Genomic DNA, 26,563 nt, shown 5'->3' with positions numbered 1-26,563 from the left:
AACCTTTGGGGTGTCAGGCACCACCTCTAATGTACCCCTTAATACAATACATTCTTTTCACAAAGGTGACACACACTCAAAAAGTTAATAAAAAATACATAGCCCATTAACAATCATCTCTAATTCAATTTTCATCACTTTGTTGAGGGATATTAATCCAACAATCTCCTGTTCCCATGCTTCATGTTTGTGTGATCAAGTTGGAAGTGATCTAGGTGTGTTTTGAGGCTTCTTGCAACTGTGTGGCTTCCAACTTCTTTTGCTTCCTGTGTGAGTGGGTGTTAATATCAGTGGTATGCATTTAGACCTGGAATCTTGCACTGAAGCTTCATATGGTTGAGTATTCTACTCACCACGCTAGCTTCACTCACTTTTCTGTTCTTTTGTACATTTTTTCTGGTGATTGTTTGCTGCTCCCTATTTTCCCAGTTGTTTTGCATCTCCTACCTGTTGGGCCTGTCCTTGTGCTACCTGTTATGCACAATGGATCCCGCACTGTCTTCTCAGCCCCCATCTCTTACATACCAGAGACTATGCGATAAACTCCTCAAACTAGAAATGGAAAACCAAATCCTTAGGCACGCAGTTACTTCTCTTTATGAGACCATTACTGGTATCAAGCAACAAGTAGAGACTTATTCCTCTCATCTTGACAGTTTCTCAGCTGCCTTTACTAGAGAAACAGCATGTTTTAAGACTCAATTTGATTCTGTTATTGAATAGCTAGGGGAAGTTGATACTGTCTGCTAGTAAACAGATTTGTCCTCTCGAAACATCTTTACAAATGACCTCTAAATGCCCAAAATCAGAAGACAAATGGAACAAACAGTTGGAAGGACTATCATGAGATTGATAGTTTTCCTCTAAATTGAGAGGCACAGCTCCCTCTTAGAAAGATATTCAATGAATTTGGATAGTTGGATATGCCTTTAACCCAAAGGCACTAAGGCTTACTGACATCCACCCATAAGTATGGAATGAATTTGATCACAAGATTTATTAACTTAAAGAAGGAAAAGATGAACAAACAACCATACAACTACTTACACATCCCTTCCCATGACAGAGAAACTAAGAGAAGTGAAATGTCTAATTTTGCAAAACATGAGTATCCCAACTGCAAGATCACATACAACATATATTTGATATCATAGTGAAGGAAGATATCCAGGAACATGAGAAAGGCAACCATATGATTAATCTTAATCAGAAAAGTGAACATACAGACCACATGATCTATTACATAGACTCATCTTTATTCCTAAATAAAACGCAATGACCACAAGGTCATTTAGTGCCCTGCCATTACAACAAAAAATGCTGAAAAACTAATCTAATCCCCTCCTTTCTCTGTTACAATAAGCATACAAAAAAATATTCTCCTCCCTTTCCTATAGCCACACGACTCCCAGCAAAATAAGAACCCTAACTCCTTTGGCTTTTGCATATTTATCTTCTTGTTTCTCGACAATTCCTTTGACTTTGAATAACATATTCTTTATCATCTTTAAAGATGATCCCTTTGGCAATATAGGACCTAAAGTTTTATAAACATTAAAGCTACCTTTCAATAAAAAAATGGCATTCTTTGGACAGGTCGTACTGATGGAACCCTATTTTTAGGGACTCCATTCTAAGCATTATCCTAGATCTTCTCATCGTTTGATTAATGTGGTTGTTTTGTTTTATATTTTATAAAGTTTTGCAGGATTTGTGAATTGATCAACTATTTTCACTTCTATCTCAACTCTGTTGTTATTTGCCTACTATAGATGCATCATGGAATTAGGCAATAGATAGAGTGCCACTTACAGGCTTGCGAGTTTTGATCTAGATTGCAGATGTAATGATATCATTCACAACAAAACAATGTTGTTACAGTAAAACAGCAACAGAGATTTCAAACTTTTCATATGCAAGAGCTCCAGCAGCAATACAGAAATCTGGATAAGACTTTGCTAGTTCAAGGTTAATATCAGGAAGTAGAGTAAGCGTCAGAACATTGGACATGTTGTAACTTGCTGAAAAAATTGGAGCTACATCAGCGTATGAAGTCTACGAAGATCCTCTTTGAGCATCCTCAGATGGGAGAATATTGGGGGAGTGTTAAATCAATCAGACTCTGAAGTTGCTGTGACCAAGCGAAGTTGAAACTCTAATATTTGGTTGCTGTAGGCAGCATGGCCCAGAAATTAGAGTTGCTTGAATATGTAACACTCATGAACAACAGATGAACATTGACGATGGTCATTTTGTAAATGGCTTTACTGTCCAAGCACTCAGAGTAGAAGTTGACAGTTCAGGCTTCAAGAGCTCACGCCAGAAATCTCATCTATATTTTAGATATTAGTATTGGTTTGATTCTTCTTATGTAAGGAGATCTAACTGAATGTATCAGCATCCGAAAACTGATAGAGCTTACATGTTGGAATTTGTAGAAGTTGTGAGGAAGGCCTTTTTATATTCAGCATAGCTCAGTGGTAATAGGAAAATGCGCCTTCTGTTGTCTTTATTGATGAGTTGGATGCTGTTGGAAAATCTCGTGGTATTGTTAAAGGACAAGAACGTGATGCCACAGTCAATCAGCTTCTTACATGCTTGGATGGATTTGAAGGGAGAGGAGATGTGATTACTATCGCTGATACCAATAGGCCAGGTGTTCTTGATGCAGCAATAGTAAGGCCTGGGCGCTTTGATCAAAAAATAAATATTCCCAAGCTTTTATTTGAAGGCTGTGTTGAGATTTTAAGGACATCTTAATATTGGTAGAATACTAATAAGATTGGATTACCTATCAGCTTCATGCACAGAAGAAACCTATGGCAGATGATGTGGATTATGAAGTTATTTCAAGATTAACAGAGGGTATGGCTGGAGCTGATCTAGCAAATATACTTGATGTTGCGGCTATCAATATAATTTGTGATGGAAGAAGTGAGATTACAACTGAAGGATGTTTATCGTGGACGATGGTATATGTTCGGATACAGAAGCCGCTTCAAAATTGAAAATAGAAATGATCCTTGCCCAATAGAGAACGCTCCGTGGAGTTGAAAGCTGCCGTCTAGGTCAGAAAACATCAGTAGATGTCTCTTTGTGGAGGGAGAGCTCAAGGAAGGATCGTAGTAGCAAAGAATATAAGACAGGATCCATGTCTGAAAAGGGACACAAGCAAGGCGCCTGATACTGTAGCTTGGGATCTTGAAAACCTGTAGAATATTACAGTGAGTCCCCCAAGTGGAAGGTTGACAATGGATACAAAGAACGATGAATGAGGAATCGTATACCTGTTTTTCGAACTTAAGAATTTCCTCCAAACAAAATTCCAATGGCCAACACATCATATATGAATATTTTTGAAATTGCAAAGAAAAACGCCCAGCCAGTGGGAATACTACAATTAGCATCGCTTATAATACAGAGTCATGCCTTTCATCCACAACTATGGAAATTTTAGCGCCCATCTTTCACTAACCCGTTAGAGGTTGTTTGATAATGTATATCTAACTAGACATCATGTGTTTTGCAGGAGGATGAAGACTTTTACTTCATTATATGCGGCAAGAATATTCACACGGGTGATGCTCAATCTGTAAAAAGCAAAGGCCAGCAGATGCAAGAGAAACAGATCTCGGATGCCTGTCTGGAAGGAGTATGCTCAACAGTGGAGAGTTTTGATCAAATATCTTCAAGGAGAAGAATAGGAAGAGATAAGATCCAGCGGAAGAGGAGCAAATACGTTGAGCGGAGAAGATAGCTTTTAATGCCTTTTTCCAGATCAGGAATTTGAATATCTCACAGGGATGTCTTATGTTTTCTTTTGAATTGAAGACCATACTCAAAACCCCATTTTTTTATACAAACGTAAGGATTTAAAGGCGCTTGTAGATATGGAGCCGAAGAGTTAAAACTTCAAGCATCTTAAAATATAATACACCAAACTATCGATCATATTAGGTCAAGATTATTTAATACTTAATACATATATGTTATGAAAGAGTGTGAACGATTCAATAAGGCAACCGATGCCTCTTGGTCTTCTATAAATATAAGATGTAAAAGGAGAGAGACCATACAATATTCATTCTTATTTTTAAAAAATTTTACCTATCCTATGCCCATGATGTATTATATTGCTTTAATTGGCGGAGAAATAAAATTTTCAACTAAGCCTATGGATGGTGGATTTTCGATTGAATTCTTGTGCGAGTCTAGAATCGAGTTGTATTGGATGGATCATCTGTAAGGAGTGTCTCTAGTACAATTTTATTTCCGGATCAGTAAGAAATATATATTTAATTTATTTGCATTAGAGTTCTAATTTTTTATTAAGTTGTGTCCTTCATAAATATTTTTTATTATTCTCTATAAATATTTTAATATTTGGATAAGTGGATTAGATCATTATTGCATTTTAAAATTTGATAAACATAGATATTGTGAAATATTTTATTGTTTCCGTATTTATCTCTAATTTGTCTCCGCAGGAGTTAAAATGCATTTTAGACTTATTTAAATTGCGTTCACATAATTGATCCATCGTGTCTGAATTATTAAAATTGTTTATAGTTTAATATATTGAACTTTATAAAGTTGTATGTTTCAACCAATAATATTGACTCTATTGCCCATTTAATTAAGCACTGGTCTTTTATTCTTAATTCATAATCCATATGCTAGCAAATGTTTCATTTCTCGCCTTACAGGAATTAATATATTCATCTATTGTATTAATCTATATTTATTCTTTATTTAAACATTACTTCAATCATTTACTTTTCTTCTCAGTTCATAAATGGCAAGTTTAAAGTTTTCCTATATTTCTTGCCATTTGGAAAACTTTTATTGTATTCATGTTCTAATCGATCTGCTTTAAGCATCTTGGACTTTAAGTGTTTCGTCCAGGATCAAGTACACCTGCCTCGGACTTGCAGAGCCGGAAGTGCAGGGGATTTAGATCACATTGATCGATCCCGTCAAGTTGGGCCTTAACCGGTTGGATATCGCAGCATTGAGCAAGCAAGGCTCGTAGGATTCCAATCTACGGTTTTGGGAACCAACGGGTACAACTAATGGAAGGTGTCTTCTAGAGAAGGAACCATGACCTACACATATTATTCTTAATATGCTTATCATCACAATCTTTGTTCGAGAACTCCCAAAAGACACTTAGCCACATGGAAATCGGCTTTCTTGTTTATGTCATCATTTCTACTTATGAATCAATTTACAATGATCTATACTTGTTCATGTATGTTCTTCATTTTGATAGAAGAATCATTGACTATATTATGACGCCCAATGGAACCTCTTCTGACAGATTGGAAGCATGATCCCATCAGCAACATCAGAAATTTTTGGTATTGTGTCCAGGTTTTCAACAAGTCAACAAGCTGAAGATACAGCTCACTCCTACCACATTTATCTACCATGGAATCATTAGTCACCAAGTCTCTATTTTGCTTTCTTTGAGTCTCAAAAGGCAAACCCAAATGCAATATACACAGAAAAGTTACAATTTGTGCATACCCATGAATCTTGACATTGAATACTCTCATCATATGCACTACTATACAATTGATTAGCCTCATTGTTATTGACAATCATTCATTTTTCCTATAATAGAGAAAATGCTTGAACATATTGTTTTCATACTTAATGCAACAAAACCAATTGTCGCTGGACAATACACAAGAAAGGTCTCTACAAACTGCCTTCAACCCACCTTCATAGTTCTTCAAACTATAATTATCACGAAAATCTATTATTTTTTTTTTACTGAGCTCCATTGTGATAGAATCTCTTTTAGACCCACGGTTTGGAAACTGCATTTCACATTATATTTGATCTTCAAATACATATGCAAAGAAGTTCTCCCAGTCGACATATTCAATAGTGATTACCGTTGATGTTGTGAATGACATGAAATGAGTCAAATTCACACTTTGCCCATTTCATAAAGCCCGAGTACTCTTTGGCTTAATAAGTCATATCTATTCTCCACTCGTACCAACCAAGATATCATCGACAACTCCATAGTTGTGTCATCTCATGATGCATGATCGCCAGGTAAAGTTTCCATTTGCTCATTGATGAAACTCGATATACCCATGTCTTGAAGCTTGACTTGACAACTTCAACTCTAGGATAGACGTATCTTTATCACAATTAGGGAGCCATGGAGACATTTTGTCAAACAATTGCATGCATTGACTTATGATCAACAATTCCACATATATAGAAAGACAACTATCAAATGAGTTGCTCAAAAGATACAAACTAGAAAAGCTTCACATTTGTGATGCTTGCTTGATGAACCAATCTCCACATGCATCATTCCTTCTCTTTTTGACAAATCATGAGGCCGAATCGGCATTTTGCATGGAGAGAGCTACCAGTCTAAACCTTTCCTCTATGCTCTACGTATGGAAATAGACATTTGCCAAAAAATTCGTTGGCATCCTCCACACTGAGTGTTTCACCTCTTGTTTTCCAAAACCCAATGATTTCACTATTTCTATTAACAATTTGGGCAATAAAGAGGCTCGAAAACTTTCAAACCCATCACCGTCATGAATCTCTACGTGTTCATAGAATGGGGATTCCCTTCCCTTTTGCAACCCAAAAGCTACTGTTGTAATCCCTATGTTCCAAATAGCAATAATGGTGTTGCTCGTTTTTGTCAAACATGTTGCATCCATCATGTACACATACATGTCGGCATGTGAAGATTCCTTTGTGTGAAAATGTTTGGAAATCAACAAGTGGTCTTATATGTCATGTCCCCTTTCTAGCGACATGATTCCCACAGTAGATTTGCCTATCATTGACTCTCATAGGCAAATGATTTTGGAGAGAGAGTCATCCTATTGCCAAATGATTGCATATTGCTTTCGGAGAGTTATAATTGAGCCTACATCCAGTAAGTGGGGCCTACATGTTCTAATTTTGAATTGAGATTGCACTTTTAATTTTATAAAGTTATTTAATAATAAAGTGCATTATAATAAGATTTTATAAAAGATGTTTCTAGAAGCTCCTAGTGACTTCTTAGAAAGGTGAATAAATAGAGGGCGGGAGGCATCCATTTGGACAGGCGATTTTGTGGATTCAACTTCTATTCCTGTTGGAGCAATTTGTAGTCATTTGGTCTGCAAATTCTCAAATTATCTTTGGGAACGAAAACTCCCATTGATAGCAATTTTGAGGGTGTGGAATATCACCTGAATTATTGCAATTGGAGGTGATGTTACAGTCACTTCATTGGGGCAGAAATCTGGGGCCTAAGGCCAATTTTGAGGATCATTACATTGGAGACTGTTAGCAGTGAAGGATTGTTTTGAAGAAGGAGAACCAGGGCTTGTAGAAGAAATTCCTCATACCAATTTGAAGCAACAGAGGCACCTTTAGACATTTCTTTCTTGAGCACATATAAGCGTCGATTTACCTTGAAGATTGGGGCGCATCATTCCTGGAGTCAGGCCGAAGGTGTTAAGAGTAATTGGAGGTTGGGAAGCGGCTCAGATTATTTATTTTCCCCACCACAGAGAAATTCGCGTGGTCTGCTCATGGACTTCAAATTCCGGAATTATCATTGAAGGAGGGCTGGAAGCATATTTTAATTTATAAATCCTTCATAGCGGTTCCAAATTACATGCGACTTAGAGCATTATCCTTCTTGACGCCAGGCGGACTCAGTTTATATCAGTTTGGGCACCGTTTTGAAGGTTGCGAATTATATTTAAAAATCGCACAAGTCCAGCAGTATTGGTAGGCGGGTCAAGAACATACTTGAAGATTCAATCCAGACTCATCGGCACTAATTGCAAAGGTTGTGGTGACTCAGTCCAGGCCAGTTTCGTCATAATAACTGGAGCAACCTTGCACAAGCCCGTATGGCAGTTTGTGATTAATTCAGCGGCATCAGCATTTTTTCCAGATTGTGAAGGGCAGACTAAGAACAGACCTGAATCGGTCACCATTCAGTCAATCTCATGCATATGACAACCAATGGAGGCGGCAATTCCAAGTTCTTGATGTTGCTTTAGTTGTATATGTTCAGTCCAGACTCTGTTATTCATTTATCTTCAATGGGATTGTTATTGAATATTGGAAGGACTTGCTATTACCATTAGAACTTGTAACAGATCTGTCCTTAAATGCAAATTACAATAAGATTTTCTTGAATATTGTTGGTGCTACTATTATCCATTGCATTTGTTACATCAATCTTATTTGGTGAATTATTTGAAACATTACATCCTTACTCATTTAACGGTTGCATGCCAAGTATTTGACGAATTGCCACAGTTCAATATTGGGTTTTTTTTTAGTGGCCCTTGTAGTGAGGGTCATCTCAGTGGTATCAGAGCAGTGTTCTTGCCATCCTGTTGGGTAAAACATTTTTCATGCAACCTTATTCCATGTATTATATACGCAGAAGAGAACAGAAATTCAGAGATATGGGTGAGAGACAGTCACAGAGTCCACCTAGATTTCCCAGAATTGATGACAATGAGACCAGAGAGTTTTACAGAATCATGACTACCGGACAACAAGAAATAGCCCAGTCATTACAAGCATTGACTACCATAATGGAGAGAGTTGTTCAGCCCAAGGTTCAGGAACATGGTAGAGGTACACCTGATCATGATAATAGAAGTGTGGCAGGCTCACAGGGTGCTCCTAGGCGCAGATCATGGATGGCAAATAGGCCTACTCGTCCCACCTTCCTTAGGGAGGAGGCTCAGGAGATAGGAGAAGATGACTTGCCAGATGATTTTCAGGATGATCTCAGAGCTGCTACTGCAGAATGGCAGGCATTACCACCACATGTGCGTGAGCTACTAAACTTTGATCGCTATCTGAACCAGAGGAGAGAACATATGAGTAGCCATTAGAACAGGAGGCCTAGAGGAGGTCATGATAGTGAGTTGCAGCGAGCTGTTGGCAAACTCACTTTACCATCCTTCGATGGTAGTGGTCAGATGACAGCACAGGCATGGATTCATAAGTTGGATACTTTCCTAGCATTGAGGCCTATGTCAGAGATAGATGCCATCAGATACGCCACCTTGCATTTGGAGGGCGCAGCTCATGACTGGTGGTCACACGGTATAGTTACCTTGCAGCACAACCAGGTGACATCTTACCAGGATTTTGTGGATAGATTGGTTGAGCGCTTTGATAGGAAGGATCCAGAGATCTATTTCCGTGACCTCGCACAGTTGAGACAGATAGGTAGTTTGGAGGTTTATATTAGTGAATTTTAGAGGTTGTCAGTTATGGTACAGGATGTGTCTAAGAGGCGGTTGGTTATCTTGTTCACAGAGGGATTGTCTGAACCCCTCAAGGGTTGGATTAAGGCATTTGACCCACCGATACTACAAGAGGCTATGAGGAAAGCACGGAGTATGGAGCTTATAGCACCTTCTAGCAAGTTCACTTCCAGGAGTATTACTTCTTTCAGAGATAATAAGAAGTTTGATAAGAATAAAGGGAAGAACGTTGATACCAAGGGTAAATCCACTACACCCTTGGATGTAGAGGCACTGAACAACCTGCGCAGGAGGAAGCTATGCTTCTATTGCAAAGGCCCATATGATAGGGACCATGATTGTCCTTCGAGGCCTAAGGGAAAGGCTAACAGAGTTATGTGGACATATTACAAGGGATCAGATTCTGAGAGTACAGCTCATGAGGATGATCACAGTGATACAGAGCCTGAGGGAGAAACAGAGGTTTCAAGGCAGAAAAAGGAACCTGAATTACATTTACAGTAGGGACGTTTGTCTAGTATTCAGCAGGAGGGATCCTTTAGGTTACGGGGTGTTCTAGCAGGACAGAAGGTGATCACATTGGTTGATACAAGTGCTACGCACAACTTCATTGATGCACGATTGGTTGAGCGCCGTAGTATTAAGAGAAAGGAGTTTGAGGGTCTCCGAGTACAAGTTGCTGATGGTTACACTCTTAAGTGTAACAGGATAGTTAGAGACATGCCTTTACGCCTGAATAATTATGAGTTCAAAGCAGATTACCATGTGGTCAATATGGGTGACTTGGATATCGTTTTGGGTATGACATGGTTGCGTTATTGGGTGAGGTCACTTTCAGACTTAAAGACATGGAGATCAAGTTTGAGGTCGATGGGAAGCAGCATGTGTTGAGAGCTATCAGGAATAGTGACATCCGAACCATTTCTTTCAGGCGCTTGGAGAGATTGGTGAGGCATAATGATATTGGATGGGCAGCCTTGTGTACTCTCATGCCCACAAAGGAGGAACAGCAAAAGACAGAATATCACCCAGACATTCAGATATTGAGAAAGAAGTATGAAAAGGTATTCAGCGATATTCCACCTAGTACACCACCTGATAGAGGGATTGAGCACATCATTGAGTTAGAAGAGGGTGCTAAACCAGTGATGATTACTCCATACAGGCATCCTAAGAGGCTCAAGGATGAAATAGAGAAAACCATCAAGGAGCTTCTTGCAATGGGTCACATTAGACCTAGTAAGTCTTGAAGAAGGATGGTTCACTGCGGATGTGCATAGATTATAGGGTGCTGAATAAGAAGACCATTAAGAATAGATATCCCATTCTGCGGATTGATGAGTTGATAGATGAGCTACATGGGGCATGCTACTTTAGTAAGATTGATTTGAGATCTGGTTACCACCAGATTAGAGTCAGAGAGCAGGACATAGAGAAGACTGCATTCAGATGTCATTGTGGGCACTTTGAGTTTGTGGCCATGCCATTCGGGCTGACCAATGCACCAGCTACTTTTCAGTCCACCATGAATAAGGTCTTCCATCATCAGCTGAGGAAGTCTGTGTTGGTTTTCTTTGATGATATTTTGGTATACAGTCGAACATGGCATGAGCATATAGAGCATTTGGAGACAGTATTGAATACCTTGCATGCAAAGTCCTTGTATGCCAAGGAGTCCAAATGTGATTTGGGTATGACCAAATTATTATGCTTGGGTCATATTATCAGTAGAGGAGTACGGATGGATCCTGATAAGATTCGTGCTATAGTGGAGTGGCCTATTCCTGAGAACCTGACCTAGCTGAGAGGGTTCCTAGGTTTATGTGGCTTCTATCGCAGATTTGTTTGTGGATATTCACGACATGCAGCTCCTATGACAGATTTGCTTAAGAAGGGAGCTTTTATTTGGACATCGAAGACACAGGCTTGTTTTGACAGATTTAAGGAGATCATGACTTCATGTCCGGTATTAGCATTGCTCGACTTCTCGAAGCCATTTGAGCTTCAGTGTGACACATCAAGAGATGGTATTGGGGTTGTTTTGATGCAGGACAAACACCCTATTGCATATGAGAGCAGGAAACTTCGTGGGCCAGAGAGATCATTCAACATTTACGATAAGGAAATGTTAGCCATTATGCACGCATTGGCTAAATTCAGGCAGTATCTAGTAGGTGGTAAGTTTTGTATAAAAACTGACCACAACAATTTGAGACATTTCCTTGGTCAGAGAGATCTCAATGATAGACAGCAGAAATGGGTGAGTAAGTTGCAAGCTTACGACTTTGATATATCATACGTGAGGGGGACTCAGAATGTGGTAGCAGACGCCTTGTCACGCAGGCCACATCTCAATGCGATGGTTGAGATCTCTGAGGATTGGAAGCATTTGATTGTTGCAGAGTATGCTAGAGACTCTTGGGCATCTGGGATAGTTGATGGGACAATTGTTGATACCAGGTATTCACTTGTGGATGAATTGATTATTTACAAGAACAGGATATTTTTAGTCCCAGGATCAAAGGTGAAGCGGTCTATTATGAGGGCTCTTAATGATTCACCTATAGCTGGTCATTCTGAGTACTTTAAAACATATAGACAGGTGCGAGAACAGTTCACATGGAAAGGACTCAAGACAGATGTATTGCAATATGTTCGTGAGTGTCCTGTTTGTCAGCAGAATAAACAAGAACACACCTTCCTTGCGGGACTCCTACAACCACTTCCCATTCTGGATCAAAAGTGGGAATGCATATCCATGGATTTCATTACAGGCTTGCCCAAGGCCCAGGGTCGTGATTGTATTTATGTGGTGGTGGATAGACTGACGAAGTATGCACACTTCTTTCCTATCACTACTACTTACACAACAGTACAGGTAGCTGAGGTATTCTTTAGAGAGATTTTCAGGTTACATGGGATACCCCAAAATATTGTGAGCGACAGAGATAGTAGATTCTTGAGTCATTTTTGGCAAGAGGTGTTCCGATTATGTGGCACTGAGCTTACACCCAGTACTAGTTATCACCCATAGACTGATGGACAGACGGAAATAGTGAACAAGTGGGTGGAAGGCTACTTGACGAATTACGTGGCTGATCAGCAGAAGGCATGGGTGAGATGGATTCATTTGTGTGAATATTGTTATAATACCACCTTTCACATGTCTATTCAGATGACACCTTTCCGAGCTTTATATGGGTATGATGCACCAAGCTTTGTTGATTTGCTGTTGAGTGATGTTAAGGTTCCACGTGCCAAGGATTTGATTCAGGAGAGTAAGGACATTATTAATGTTCTCTGGGATAACATCGCCAAGGCACAGAATCAGTATAAGCAGTATGCAGATCAAAAGAGGACAAAGAGGAGCTTTGAGGTTGGTGACATGGTTTACCTCATGCTTCAGCCATATCAACAATCTACTCTTAAGAAGAGTGGATCAGAGAAGCTTAAGCCGAGGTATTATGGGCCTTTCAGGATCACTAGGCATATAGGGGAATTGGCTTATGAGCTTGAGCTTCAAGCAGATAGCAGAGTGTACAATGTGTTCCATGTGTTGCGCCTCAAAAAGGCATTCCAAATTACATGCGACTTAGAGCATTATCCTTCTTGATGCCAGGCGGACTCAATTTATATCAGTTTGGGCACCGTTTTGAAGGTTGCGAATTATATTTAAAAATCGCACAAGTCCACCAGTATTGGTAGGCGGGTCAAGAACATACTTGAAGATTCAATCCAAACTCATCGGCACTAATTGCAAAGGTTGTGGTGACTCAGTCCAGGCCAGTTTCGTCATAATAATTGGAGCAACCTTGCACAGGCCCATACCGCAGTTTGTGATTAATTCAACGGCATCAGCATTTTTTCCAGATTGTGAAGGGCAGACTAAGAATAGACCTGAATCGGTCACCATTCAGTCAATCTCATGCATATGACAACCAATGAAGGCGGCAACTCCAAGTTCTTGATGTTGCTTTAGTTGTATATGTTCAATCCAGACTCTGTTATTCATTTATCTTCAATTGGATTGTTATTGAATATTGGAAGGACTTGCTATTACCATTAGAACTTGTAACAGATCTGTCTTAAATGCAAATTACAATAAGATTTTCCTGAATATTGTTGGTGTTACTATTATCCATTGCATTTGTTACATCCATCTTATTTGGTGAATTGTTTGAAACATTACATCCTTACTCGTTTAACGGTTGCATGCCAAGTATTTGACGAATTGCCACAGTTCAGTATTGGGTTTTTTTTAGTGGCCCTTATAGTGAGGGTCATCTCATTATAATTCTACCCCACACATATTCAACTCTTTACAACTATAGTTGTTGTAACTAGGGTATTCTCATTCTACATCATACTTGATTGGCTCAACTTCATAAATCACTGAGGATCATGGGGTTCTACCAAAGGACTTTACACCCATTTGTAGAGGCATTTCAATATACCAAGCTCATTGTCAATCTATGAAAATATCACTATGTTTTTGGATTGTCATCATGGTGGAATATTTGTAACCCACAATCTCATTTGTGGTCTCCATCTTGTCGGGCTATGCACAATTACATCATCGAGAATCACCAAAGAATCCTCTATCTGATTACTATATTCAAGATCGAGTTATCAATTCATATAACAATGGCTTAATCGTGGTAACCTACATTGTTATGAGATTAAGCCTGTATCCTTCAATGATAACATGTATGTAGTACATGAGACAATGGGTTAGTTCTTTTGAAATCATCCATTGTCAATCTCAAAAGGTTTGGGATAGAAGACCAATATGATATCAATGCCCTTACCAATAATGAACAAGTCAACTAAGGATTTCATCATTGACACAATAACTTGTGGGAACCTTCTTGCTCTAATAGTGATTTGGTCATGAGTATTGTCCACGTTTTGACTTTGGATTTGATGAATTTCTATGGTGTTTACTAAGCATTGGGTCCTTAATCTTCTAACCAAGGGTCGTAGGGCAATTTCGATTTTGACCCTCTAGTCATGTGACTTGCCTTGCGAGCTACTCAATCTAATTCAAGAATGCTGCACCAACATTTTGAAACTTGAAACTTTAACATAGCCTTGAACCTTGAAGTTGAACTTGTACCTTCAGACCTGAGAATTTGAACCATGTGTCCTGAACTTTGAACTTTGAACCTTGAAAATTGATCTCGGTTTTGAACTTTGAATCATGGTACTTAAACCTACATGTGAGGACATGAATTTGAGCCTTGAACCTAGATCTTTCGGTTCAATGGTTCAAGAGTTCAACCAAAAACCACTTCTTTGTAGCATATCAATTTTACAAAAGCATTTTCAACTCAGATCAATACTAGATTTAAGAAAGTGAAGAGGACTAATCTTTATGATTCGACCTTGAAAGTGTTAAAGTTGGGGAGCTAAAAGCAAGCCAACACTATCAAAGTTCAATAGTGCGAACTTGTGGCAAAACATACAACTCTACTCTCACAAGAAGCAAAATCATGTGCTTTCATTTGTAGCAATGTTGAACCTACACCTCGAACCACGGTAGAGATGATTGTACAACGAAAGCTAGATGGGGAAAGCTGGAGGCAGGACCGTGAACTTAACTTGCGGGCTTGGGGCCTCCCTCCTACCACGATTGATCCCCTTTCAGTCGATCAATCCTTTCTTGCTGACCAACTTGGTATTGCCAATGTCATACTTGATAGATGTTGGTAGGTCTAGATGGCACACTTTTTATTTGATTTCTCTCCCTATCAGACAAGCTTCGGCACTTGGGGCGAAAAGGAAATTATTCTCTCTTCCCAATAAGATCTTTCTGGATGAGGACCTCATGAGATCACAACTGGTAGAGTTAAGACATTCCAAAGGGCTTGTGGTAGAGGTGAAGGGTAAGGGGAAGTGGACAGTTATTCGGAATCTCAGGGTTGTTATCCATGATTCACCTCCCCTCGGTTAGGAATAGAGACCGGCTTTCATAGCCAAATGACGATCTCACCAACAGTTGAGCAAGAAGAAGCATGCCTCTGGTTCTCTTCTTGTCAACTACTAGAATGGCAATGGTACTCTTTGGTCGTTGCTTGGTCTCCTTTTCGATGTTATGGGTTTGGTAGACATTCTAGTCGTTATAGAGGCACACGAGAGTCTCACTCGCCCTCTTCCTGGAGTTACTGGATATCAGTGACTGTCGGTATATAGAGAGGAGGTTCAGGCCTTGGGTGGGGTGCACAGTTTTGGAGATGTTTCTTATTTGATTAGAGATGGCCTTTTTGGTGCTACCTCAAGGGTTTATTCTGATATCACTGCTAGAATCATGGGGATCTGTATTCGTCATACTAATCAGCATCTCAAAGATATCTTCCTAGTGGTTTGTTACTTCCCATCGGCTTCTTTGCCATATGTCATGAACAATCTCTAGGATGGTGACCATTTTTTGGATTTACATGAGTGCATTTCCAAGTTTTCCACTTTGGGTGACATTATTTTGGGAGAGTTTAATGTACAAAGTACAAATATGGAGGTTCCTCTACATACCGTGACTTAGACCTGATTTGCACTCACGAGACAGAGCTTCCCAGTTTGGGTCCCCAACACATCTCCAAGGATTGTAATGGCCCTCAAGTTATGGCCACCACCTTCTTCAGTTTTGTGAGTCCTCTAGCCTGATGATCCTAAACAGTCTTGGTTGCTACCCTGGCTCTGAGTGATTTACTTGTTGGCCACACTGTGGAGGTGAGAGTGTTGTGGATTATGTCTTGGCTTATACTTCTTTCATCTCCTCCATTAACCATTTCATCGTCACCTACCTCTCGTTGGCTGATCATGCCCTCCTCAGCATCTCTATCCGCTTTCCCCCAGTCCTCGGCCCCCTTGATCGCTTCTTTGATACTAGCTTGGTTTCTTCAATGTTTGATTTATTAGCTACTGCGATTTGGGAGTCGGCATTCCTTTCCATCCCCCACCGCACCTCTCCTTCCCCTCTCAGTCTGATACATAGGAAGACTTGCCCTATGAACCAATGGTTCATCAATGACTGCAAGGCCTTCCACCACTCCTTGCATTTGACTTTCACTACTCACTCTCCCTCATACTCCCAATTGCAGCTTTCATATGACCACTTTCTTTGACATAATAAGCGGCTTTACATTGCTTCCCAGTGTAGACCCCTCCATGACATGCTTGTTTATTGGCCGAAGTTGTTTTGGCACACTCTATTTCCTCAATGCCTCCCCCCATCCTCTACCCTTGACATTCATTCTCTCGCCTCACATGCCTCTACTCTTTATGACATTCTTGGCCATGTGCCCAAAATTACTCCACCTTTACCTTCCACAAACTCTCTATCTTAAAAATACCTGAATATGGAGTAAGGGATGGAATTTTCATTTTTTAAATATTACAATTTAATTTTTTCATAATTTAAAATTCTAAAAATATATGTATCATATGTATATACCTTGTGACTAAATTATATTGATTTATTTTTTAATTATTTGGTAACATTATAATTTCACTCTACATATATATAATATATATAATTAAAATATATTTATCAATTTATTTACTTAAACTCATATTATTATCCCATATGCATTTATAAATACAGATATATATTCTAATCAATATTTTATTTATGATACTCTTGATATAGAATTATTTCATTTATGATATTCTGATATAGAATTTAATTAATTGCATTTAAACTAGGTAACTCATATTTACTATCTTTTATTTAGGCCTTCCTATAAATCCAATCTTCCCTACGATTTTGGAATTCTTGCAATCTTTCCTCCCTTAATTTATAGAATGCTTTATCCTAAATTTCAAATTGTTTTTCCCTATATTTCTCACCCAATATTCTCTCCATGTAATATGCTATAGTAAATTTTTTTAACTTTAATAATAAGGATAGGGATTCGTACCTTGCTAATATGGCAGTAATCTTTTGAATATTTCCAATTTCCAATTTTCTTTTTCATCATATCCGTTTGTAAACTTCTTACTTTCCATGTCATATGTGTGATTTATAAACTTATCAATTACTTTATTTCCATCTTATATGATATCCCCCACAACTTTGCCTTTGTTATCTTTTATATGTGTTTATCATGCCTTTTTGGGCTGTGACCCTTTACGTGGCTTACTTTAATTTAATTTAAGTTTGGATTAGTTTATTATATCAGCAATTTGATTATTTATTTAGTTTAATTTAAAGTTTTAATAATTTTAATTTATTCTAACAATATAATTATACTCATGTATTTGTTTAAATAGTTATTCCTGTCATAATTACTATTTTATATTTTTAATTATCTTATTAATATAATTGATCATGATTATTTCTTAATTAGTTGTAAAATTATTTCTTGTATATTGTTGAATTGTTATTTTTCAGGCTAATTGGTTATGTCTCATAAATAAATTCTTTTGAGCAACTTATAATTAAATATTTGCATGTATATAATTTATATGGTATATGTAATAAAATAAGTATACAAGTATCAATACTTTCTATCACATCAATAATGGGTTCATTACAGTCCACCCCTCCCAAATTTGCTTGTCCTCAAGCAACAATATATTTTTCACTTGCAATTTAAATAGAGAGGTCGGTAACACTAGAGAATCCATCTTGACATGGTCTACTCCCTCTAAATCAACACGACTAAGATCATCAAAAGTTTGACTAAAGCATATCTTCTATCTGCTCCCTCTCTTTGTCCAAGGTCGCCTCTAATGAATTGTCAGACTCCCTCTTTATATAGAAGGATACTTCATAATCTCAATCATCAAAGATATTCGCTTCAAGAGCATGATCATCAAATGACTAATGAGAATGAAACATCTCCTCTCTAAAGATGGTTCAAGTGAGAATGGAACATTGTTTATCATATTTCCCCCCACAATGTAAAATTCCGACTCTTATATCGTCGAACAATTTTACATCAAATATGGCAGACTTCGTTTTGTTCTTCTTTTTCTTCTTGAAGAATCGTCCCTGGGGATCAATGAAAAGAACAAGAGCGTAACAAAGAAAATAATTCTTATATTACATGCATGGATGTAAATAAGTGATTGACTGAAAAATAAAACATAATACTCAAGAGAGAATACTTATCTCACAAATCTGTAGTAAACAGTCAACAATATCCTCTTTGATGTATGTGAAAGACCTTTCTAGCAACTCAACTCAATGTTATGCAAACGTTAGTTGACAATTGCAATGATAGAAATCTTTAATCTCAATGTAATATAATGAAAGATATGCAATAATTGAAATCTTTAATCTCTTAATATGAGTATTTGACTTAAGCCCTTCAAACAATAAAGTCAATGGCTTTGATCACTAACGCAAGTATAGTGAATTATCACAACAATATTAACATTTTCATATGTGCTCAATATGTGAAAGCTTGGCTTCTCCTACACATTTTTAGAATCACTATAGATCGATGAAGGTAAACAATCATGTATTTATGGAAAATTTTGACTTCCTTTACATTCATTTATTATTTTCTTAATATTTCCAATAGACTATGTAGCTAAGTAGATAGACTCCTAATTGATGTTTCCCATGAACGCATACCTCAAATTATTGATCATAATTAAGGGTTTCTTGCACCTCTCCAATTTCTCCCATCAAATACACTTGCTCCTTTTACATGGATGCATAATGTCATTCACGAGAAGCATGGTTGTGATGATGCAATCATGATTGTGGTTATCTAAGTGTCCAATATTCATTTGTAGTGTTCTAGACATCATCTGGTACATAGGTAGGACTATCATTGCAAGAAGGCACTATTGTTTACATTGTGCTTAACAATATGCTAAAACTTGATAGATTCGAGACAACAAATTGGTATGGCACTGGAGTCGCCTAAACAAATGTGTGCACCATCAATGAAAGAGCGTCACCATTAGATATGCGCATAGGACTCAGTACTGCACCATGAGCACTGAGGAGACAACCAAGGTATATTTAGTTCTTGACAATTTTATAACGAGGGTCACGTCTTTGAGGACCTTTTTACTCCAAGGCTTCTCTTGGGCTACTATCTCCAATGCTTGTGTTGTTTACATACAGGGTAAACATTTTATTAATGCACGCAGACAATAGACAAGAACATGTAACACAGAAGTATTTTTTTTATTATTCGCATGTATACAGAAGATACTACAATATTTGATATGATTGATTACAATGATGATTACAATTCTCATTATGATCCAAAGTCCATTCCAGACGGTGTAAATATACCTTCCCGATCCCATTCAGATACAATTCTACTCGTCGGCTACAATATAGATTTTACCGACAACATCATCACCCCAAAAGAAAAGTCATCTCCGGATGACAATTACAAAATATCTAAGATAGATTAACAAATTAGAATATACTAACTGTGACTAACTATAACGGAATAGATCTTTTTCCATCACACTAATTTCACATTCGTCCTGTGCTTGTACCAAACTGGTCTCCACAACACGTTGCATTTGTAGCCTCTGCTAACACAATACTGTCACCTTAGCCAATCTGACCTTGATAGCCACCCGTGTCGCCTTCTCTACTTCCAACACCTGGGTGCACTAAGCCAAGTGTCACTCTACTGCCTCCAACTGGATGATCAGCTTCTCCAAGCTCTCTATGCATCCACCAAGACAATCTCATGCCAAACACATACTCTGAGTGCCTCAAAATGTAGCACCTCTCTCAAAAGGCTTCTCCAATGCCCTTTCCACCTCTGGCATACAAACACTCCATGCCTGCAGCAACTCCAAGTCTCATCAACTGGTCACACTTTCCACAACTGATAACTGAAGTGACTGGGGGTCTACGGGGCATCGCCCCTAGCGAGATCGAGGGACAGTGCCCTAGCGAGGTCCTGAGCCCCAGGGGCAACACCCCTGCCACCAAGACCAAATTAGCACCCTCAAACACACACAAAACTCCATAGAACACACCTTTTTTTGTGATTTCCTTCCGATTTGAAACTCTTTCTACCAATGGCTTATGTTTTACTACCTTTTTATGTCTTTCCCTTCCCTTCAGTATCATACATTACTCATTCTGAACTGTTTTGATTTGTTGTCGTTTTTTTTAGAACCTCCTGCTTCATGAAGAGTACGGCTCCTTCCTCTTTATTACTATACCTCTGTCCTTGTCTAATCCCTTTTATTATACAACCACTTAATCCCCTACGGCAAAGTATGTCACTGTCCTTGTGCCGTATGGTCCACTCCTTTTGTGCTCCTTAAGCCCATACGTCCGTATGGTCCCTATGCATGTGTTTTCTTTGTTCATACAGGGTCATTCTTCCTCTTATAGCCATACAATGTCTATATGTCTCCTCTATGTGATTTTCTATTGCCATATGGTCGTACGGTAATTGCAGGGCTGTACGATGTGCTCCAAAGCTGTCGTACGGTGTGCTCCAAGGTTGTTGTACAGACCACCATATGGTGCATGTTCTCTTCTTCCATTCTCTGTTGGTCGTACTTTCCCTAGGCTATATGGTCAATGATTTGTTCTCCTCAAGGCCGTACGGAAGTGAGGTCGTACATTTCACTTTTCTCCCTGTGTTGTATGGTGATTTCCCTTGCACCCAAGTCGTACGGACCATCGTACGCTGCTACCTTCTTTCTGAGCCGTACAGAAGATGTTTCTCTACTTTTCATCGCCGTACGATATTCTAATTTCCCACAAGCTTTCAGCCATACGGAAATGAGTCAGAAATGGGCCGTATAGTGTTCCTTCTCTTCTACACGCGGTCAAAGCTTTCTCTAGATTTTGGTACAATCTTTCCTGAACATGCAAATTGTCATACAGTCTTTGTGATTTCCTTAATGCAGTACAGTGCATTAACTTGTGTTCTCCTTTAGTCCGTACGATCCAATTCATTAGCTGGTTATTACTTGTACAGTGATACTTATTCCCCTCTTGAGTCGTACGGTGTGTCATGTACAATATCTTCTCCTATTTGGCCGTATGGTGGATCACCTATGAATTCCTGCTGTCTTTTGCCTGGCCGTACGGCATCCTTCCTAGGTCGTATAGTGTTTTGGTTTTCTTTATTGCCTTCCTTTCTTGCCTATGCTCCTGATAGGCCGTACGATCCTATTTTATGGTGACTGTACTCCCTTTTACTCTCCACACGTGCGCATATGGATAGAATTCCTATTGACGCTTGTCCGTACGGTGTACTTGCTTTGCTCTCCTAAAAGGCCATACTATTTTGAATGTAGCTGTTTTTAATACTGGATTCCAGTTGTCTCCCACCAGTATGTTCTTTGCTCAGTATCATCCCCCAAATTCATGGTTTGTACTGTGGCCTTTTCATATTTTATTGGCTTTTTCTTACTGAATACATGTGCAGGTGTTTCATCCAATTGTGCATTCCCTTCTTTTATTTCCCTAATTTCTTTTGGAAATCCATCTCCGTTGTGTTCTTCTGTCGTTAATATGTTGCAACTTTGGAAGAGTTCATAATCCTCCATCTGTCAGTGAAATAGTCCGTTCACCAAATCCAGATCATCATCCTTCGATCCACCTTCCAATCGTAGGACTCCTTCCTCATCCGGTTCCATCTGCTTCTTCCCTTCATCCTCTCCTTCTAAATCAGACAATCCAGCTTCTTCTCCCACCATTTGTGTGTGTAAATCAATAATGAATCTCCATCCTCTGTTCTCTATTAATAATGTATTCTTCTTCCAGTCGTGTTTAACCATTTCTTGTACGAGCCATCCTCGTCCCAAAATGGCATCATATCCCCTTCTTTGTAGCGGTATGACTACAAAGTCGAGTAGGAACGGTTGTGCTCCAATAGTCACTGGTTGTGCCATCAGGATCCCAAGAGGCTTAATGCCATGTTGGTCTTCAATTAGCAATTGGAATGTGGGTGGCCACACCATCCACTGTCCCAGCTTCTTCCAAGTATCTTCTAGTAGGACATTTACCCCCGAATCTCCATCCACAATTATGTCTAAGAGGATCATTCCCAATATACCCATTTCTACCATTGTCGGATGCTTTCTCGATGTGAGAGCTAGTAGCATCGGGTCTACTACACTTGTTCCGCTTTCCTTCTCCTTTCTAGGTTCTTCCAGTAGTTTAGCAGTCGGAGACATGTTTGTGAGTGTCGTTCATAGTTGGGACATGTGAGGATCAGATCATTTAATTTTACTAGTACTTCAGTTTGTAATATTCACCTTATGATATTCTGTTCTACGCAGTTCCTCATTGAGGTACCCGCAATGTGCCCCTTCTCCGTTTGTTATTTCTCTATCTGCATCCCCTTCTCAATTTATGCCTGTGCTTCTTCCAGTCTCTTCTTTTCTTCCATCGGGTCTAGGTACAACTTTGCCTGTTTACGCGTAATTGTCAAGACTTCCTCTTTGTCCATTCCTGATTTGGTATTGATCAAATTCACTCCTGATTTCAATTTCGAGCACTTGGCATCTTCATGGTCTCTAGGACCACACCATCTACATAACTTCGATGTGTTTGTCATTGTACAATTTCGTGCGAAGTGACCCCACAAGTTGCATGCTCGACATTGAACCATCGGTCAGCCATTCGCATCATATTGAATTTGACTGCGGCCTCTGTTATTATTGTTATTATCGTTGTTGGTGGTGTTGTTATTTTGTCCCCTTCTGTTGTTTTTGTACCCACCTGAGGTGGCACCATCATTGTTCGTGTTTCCGTTTCCTCCCAACATGGATGCTTCCTGTGTTAGGAGCACTTGTTGATGCCCTTTTGTTTTCATATTGAACGGGCATTTCTTTGTGGAATGTCCTGGGATTTGGCAAATGTCACAGAACTGATTCTTCGGACAGGATCCCTTAGTGTGACCTTATGTCTTACATTCTGTGCACCATAGCTCATTTTCTTTGGTCTGGCTATTCCCTTTCTGCATATTCTTAAACTCTTTCATTATCCTAATCATATCCTTCTGGAGAGCATGGACCTTACTGCCCTTTTCATCACCACTGCTATCTTCAGAAGAGGATTCATCCAAGTCGGATGATCTGCTTTTCTTCTTCTTTTTTGTTTTCTATTCACTCTCTAAGTTCATTGCTCGATTGTATGCTTCAGTGTTCAACGATGGCGGTACAATCTTCATTTTCCTTTTTAACTCCAGGTGTAGTCCTATGAATCATCTATTTTTCAGCCCATCTGTTGGCTTACTTTCCATTTTATTTACTAATTCTTTTAGTTTTCTAGCATATACATGAACTGTTTCATTTCTTCCTTGTTTTGTGGTGTAGATTTTTGCTTCTATCTCATTGCCGTCTCGTAGCAATTGAAACTCTGTAATAAATTCCTTCTTTATATTTTCCCACGTGGTTAGCTTTTCCGGATCGGTGCCAGAAAACCAATCGATTGCTACACCTCGTAAGGTGGCTAGAAATTGCCTTGCCCATTCGTCGTGGTCGCTTTCTCCATTCGCTGTCCAAATCGTTTCGCAAGTTTTACAGTGTCTGAATGGATCAGTCGTGCCATCCCCGTCAAACTTTGGTAACTTTTCCTTTGGACCGGCCATCGATACCCTTTCTTTCTTTTGTTGTGCATTGTTATCTGTACCCACGTTGTTCCATACTTCGGAACTGCTCTGAACACCCGCGTTACGGACACCTACATTCTCAAGTGCCGTGAAGGATTCCTCAAGGACTTGGTTGTTTCAATCAAACTGTATTGCTCGTCAAGTGTATCAGGGACAAAGAGTTCACCCCATGCTCGAGTTCCTTCAACACTCCGAGCCGCGCTGGTCCTTTCCCTTCCGTCCAATTTCCCCCTAGGCGTATACCAGTTTGTCAATTCTTCCTTTGTTCCTTCAATCACCCTTCGCCTTTCTCTGGCTTCTTCTATCAACCTTTCCCTTGATCGACTTGTCGACTACACTCTGTTTGTCAGTGCTCCCGCGGTACCATGGTCACCTCCTGCGCCACAACTATCATACCCTTCAGCAAGTTGTTGGAGTTTGTGCCTCCGGTCACTTTGCTATGTGCGGTTTAATACTTCCCGTGCCACCCTTATGTTGTCATCTTCTAGATTCTTATTTCTATCTTTATTCAATGTGTTTGGCATTCATAGCACCCAGTCCTTATAGGCAATGGCACCAAATGTTTATTGTACAGGGTAAACGGTTTATTAATGCATTCGGACAATAGACAAGAACATGTAACACAAAAGTGTTTCTTTTATTATTCGCATGTATACAGAAGACACTACAATATTCGATATGGTTGATTACAATAATGATTACAATTCTCATTATGATCCAAACGAACGGTGTACATATGCCTTCCTAAAGGGGTGACTCAATTGTCACACACCCATTCGGATACAATTCTACCCGTCGGCTACAATATAGATTTTACCGACAACATGCACTTGGCTCAATTACCTTCTCTTCCACACAAATGGAGCCACTCTTGAATTACCTCAATCTGTTGTGATTACCCTCCTATTCACGTGATGTGGACATGGTCCTTTCTATGTATGTGTGGCACAAAAATGTTAGGATCTGTGTTTCCCTTTTGTCTATGTCTTATCTAAATTAATGTGGCTCAAGCAATACGAATAACCAGTCTTACTCCTCTTTCATGCGTTTAGACAAGAATATCAAATATCTCTTTTTCTATTATTCAACTATGTCAAGATATTAAAAATATTGCCATCATAAGATTCCAATCGCTTCATCGTGTATCAATCAAAATCTAAAATTAAAATAAAATCCAGAGAGCAATTGCAATAACCCAGTGAACTGTAAAATCTTTCAATTTCTGAAGCAAAAGCATTCATCATATATCAATCAAAATCTAAAATTAAAATAACATCCAGAGAGCAATTGCAATAACCCAGTGAACTGTAAAATCTTTCAATTTCTGAAGCAAAAGCATTCATCATACAAAGAACAAATTAACATTTGATCATGCACGGAAGTTATGGATGAATTATGTGCCTGATAAACATAGTTTGCAGATGATATTCTTTGTGCAGCATAATGCGTTCACCAAAGGAAACGGGCAACCATATTTTAATAAATTTAAACCATTTGTTGTCTTTGTTCTATCCTTTATTGTTCAGTACTATAAATTCCAGGGTCTTATGATAAGGCACTTGCATAGTCTAGGAAATACTTGACATTGAACAGTCAGAAATTCTGTAGTCCTTGCGTATGATAGGTATTTGATGCTGTTAGAAATTTTATTCTTTCCTTATATTGAGCTAGCAAGCAGAGGAGGTCACTGTCATTTAATGACATTGGCAATCTGCAATCCAACACATTTCATGGCTTCTAGTGGACTCTGTATCAACATCCATGAATCACAGTGATGATATAATAAAGAAGCTCTACCAAATGCTCCCAAATTTTCTTTGTTTTGAAATAATCTTCAACATCTCTACTCCCAGGCGTCACTTTGATACCATGTTACGGTAGGAGGATCGCTGTAAATGTAATGACACAGCTTGTAATTTATGTGTCTTCCAATGGCGGTGATCTTTAGTATTTATAATGAAAAATAAGCCAAGGAGAGAAGGGACATGTCTATTTATTATTAAGAAATTAATATAATGAGAAATTTAATTATACATAAATATAATATCCATGAGTCATTTTTATATTATTTTTTGTCACATTATAATACTTAGATATATATAAATTTATATCTCATATATAATGAATATATATATATCAAATAGTATTATCTCATAGGTTTATTCGACAGAAGCAACAAACATAAACAATGGGCAATTGTGAAGTCAAAAAAGGTTGTGTTGTCAATGGGCTATGTATTTTGGATTAAGTGTGTGTCACCTTTGTTATAAGGCAAATCTAGAGAGCGTATTGTACCTAAGTTGTTGTTAAAAGGTGCACTATCAGTTGTACCCAACATCTCAAAGATTTTTGGTTTAACATATTGATGAACCATGTATCTACAAAGGATTCCTATACAATTGGCAAGAACAGCCGCTGGGTACCCATGTATCTCAGTAGATGGATTTCTTTTCATATGGACTCAATATCAATTTGATGCAGGTACAAAAGAAGAAAAGCCCATAGTGATGATGGTTTCCCCGGATTGACGGTATGTGAACAATATGTGCTTCATTTGTGGTAATCCTGAAACCATTTGTTGTGAGGTTCGTGGTCATCTTGAAACTATTTGTGATTGGGATTTCTGGTGAGCCAAAACCCCTTTAGTGCGAAGTTTGTGGTGATCTTAAAACCACTTGCATGTGAGGCTTGAAGAGTTTGTGGTGAACTTGAAACCACTTG

The 26,563-nt window shown here is 38.7% G+C and overlaps 1 protein-coding gene across 1 annotated transcript in view; it reads right to left on the bottom strand.

Moving 5' to 3' along the window:
* UTR7 (UDP-N-acetylglucosamine (UAA) transporter family) overlaps positions 1-26,563 on the bottom strand; it is a 130,182-nt gene that overhangs the window by 12,809 nt on the left and 90,810 nt on the right. The window lies entirely within an intron of this gene.

This window comes from Cupressus sempervirens, chromosome 5 (genome assembly GCF_028749045.1).
Source record: "Cupressus sempervirens isolate cs-2001-9-10 chromosome 5, ASM2874904v1, whole genome shotgun sequence".
NCBI classification, from domain to species: Eukaryota; Viridiplantae; Streptophyta; class Pinopsida; order Cupressales; family Cupressaceae; genus Cupressus; species Cupressus sempervirens.
Note: the sequence above shows the minus strand (reverse complement) of the source record. Positions and strands in the feature narration are given on the sequence as shown.